Source organism: Sinocyclocheilus rhinocerous, unplaced genomic scaffold (genome assembly GCF_001515625.1).
Source record: "Sinocyclocheilus rhinocerous isolate Xijiao unplaced genomic scaffold, SAMN03320098_v1.1 scaffold241, whole genome shotgun sequence".
Classification (NCBI taxonomy): domain Eukaryota; kingdom Metazoa; phylum Chordata; class Actinopteri; order Cypriniformes; family Cyprinidae; genus Sinocyclocheilus; species Sinocyclocheilus rhinocerous.
Window position 1 is genome coordinate 2841523 of NW_015659312.1, and position 2701 is coordinate 2844223.

Below are 2701 nucleotides of genomic sequence, written 5' to 3' on the forward strand. Positions count from 1 at the left end.
TTCTAACACGCCCCCACATGTGTACGTCACGATGTGGGAAGATTTGCATAACTCCGCCCAAATGTTCACGCAAAGAAAGAAGGCATAATTTTGATTCTCGCTGTAGTATTGTTGCTGCCGCCATGTCTTGAAGATGCTGTGTGTTTCGTTGTGAAAGTGAAACTACTTTGTTTGGCCTTCCAAAAGAGGACGATATCCGCTTCGTCATGCCTAGAGCTGATCCGTGCTGGTCACTGAGGAAATACATCAACTTCGCGCTGTGGATCGCCGGATCGGCTTTCACCGTGGACGAAGCGGAGTCCAGCCCGGAGCTGATCTGTGCTGGTCGCTGAGGAAATACATCAACTTCGCGCTGTGGATCGCCGGATCGGCTTTCAACGTGGACGAAGCGGAGTGCAGCCCGGGGTCATCACATGTGTTTGCCGCAAGCCCGCCGGCCGTGCCATTCTCAAGCCCGCCGGCCGCTCACTCTAGCCGCTGGCCGCCACTCATTCTAGCCCGCCGGACTCCGCTCACTCTAACCCGCCGGCCTCCGCTCACTCTAGCTCGCCGGACTCCGCTCACTCTAACCCGCCAGCCTCCGCTCACTCTAGCCCGCCGGACTCCGCTCACTTAATACACACAGTTGTATTTACAACACTGTTCCAGAACAGTTCAACCCAAATATTCACGAAACACACAGCGTCACACATGGCAGAGAGTGGGCGGAGGCCGGCGGGTTTGAGAATGGCGCGGCCGGCGGGCTTGCGGCAACCATATGTGACGACCCTGGGCTGCACTCCGCTTCGTCCATGGTGAAAGCAGTTTATGGTGAAAGCAGTTTATCACAGCACGAAGTTTATGTATTTCCTTAGCGACCAGCACGGATCAGCTCTAGGCATGACGAAGCGGATATCGTCCTCTTTTGGAAGGCCAAACAAAGTAGTTTCGCTTTCACAACGAAACACACAGCGCCTCCACAACATGGCGGCGGCAGCACCAACAATACTACAGCGAGAATCAAAGTTACGCCTGTTTTCTTTGCGTGAACATTTGGGCGGCATTATGCAAATCTTCCCACATAGTGACGTAGACATGTGAGGGCGTGTTGAGACTTTAGTCTTTGCAACTTTACAGATCTTCTTTATGCACCAAGAGCTTGTAACACTTCAAAGAGAAAGGAAAAATTGAAATCGCATCATATGACCCCTTTAAACAGAAAGTATTTGTGTAAAGAACAGTTGCTCAACCACCTCCAGCAGTACTGTGACCTGTTAAATGTTACAAAATGCAAATCACTGAAGGCCTTCAATTATTCAATTGTTTATTTTAAGTTTGAGTACTTTTTTTTACCCTTTAGCAATGTTTTCTGACTTTCTTAGAACCTGATATTGGACTCTTTTAGGTCCTTAATAGAACGAAGGTGCATTACTTTAATCTGTAAATTATTATGTTCCTTATAAATTTGAGTTTAAAAGACCCATTGTTTGCCTATTTTCAACAACACTGGAATTTATTTGTCTTTTTTTTGTAATTTTCTATCTTTGTCTTTTCTTTTCTGTCATGTATTTGCATGAATCACTCAAGGATTTCCAGTAATGCCTTTGTAATGCTTTGTAATTCTATAATCCTTTGTGTGCTATTAAAAATCTTTATAAAACTGACATTTGAAATTAATCTAGAAAAGTTTAATTTTATGTCAAAAAGAAAAGTTACTTTGAGAAGATTTTGTATAGTAAAATTATTTTTTAAAACTCTGAATAATAATAACAAATAACTCCAAATATATTATTTTCGAAAAAATTATATATATTAATATTATACACTGAACAAAATTATAAACGCAACACTTTTGTTTTTGCCCCCATTTTTCATGAGCTGAACTCAAAGATCTAAGACTTTTTCTATGTACACAAAAGGCCTATTTCTCTCAAATATTGTTCACAAATCTGTCTAAATCTGTGTTAGTGAGCACTTCTCCTTTGCCAAGATAATCCATCCACCTCACAGGTGAGGCATATCAAGATGCTGATTAGACAACATGATTATTGCACAGGTGTGCCTTAAGCTGCCCACAATAAAAGGCCACTCTAAAATGTGAGCCTAAGGCACACCTGTGCAATAATAATGCTGTCTAATCAGCATCTTGATATGCCACACCTGTGAGGTGGATGGATTATCTCGGCAAAGGAGAAGTGCTCACTAACACAGATTTAGACAGATTTGTGAACAATATTTGAGAGAAATAGGCCATTTGTGTACATAGAAAAAGTCTTAGATCTTTGAGTTCAGCTCATGAAAAATGGGGGCAAAAACAAAAGTGTTGCGTTTATAATTTTGTTCAGTGTATATGGAAGATGAAATAGTCTGGATATACCGTTGAACCTCTTTTTAAAAAAATAATAAAGGATTTTGATGAGTGAATTTACTGCAGTGAATATGAAATTTTGCAAGAATTATAGGTTAATAATAAAGTAGGCTATTCATTAATTTTATCTTTTTGAGTATTAAAGAAGCTGAACATTACATTCTTAAAAATCAGAGAGAACCCCGGGAGCACATTGCGATTAGAAAATTCAATCCAAAATAGCTGTGTGTGAGGACAATCCCAGAAGATATGAATATCAGTTTCATTAGAGGCACCACAAAAAGAACAGCTTGTATCTATGTCCATATCTAAACTACCGAAACTACAACACAACCGACAACTGACATACGCCTT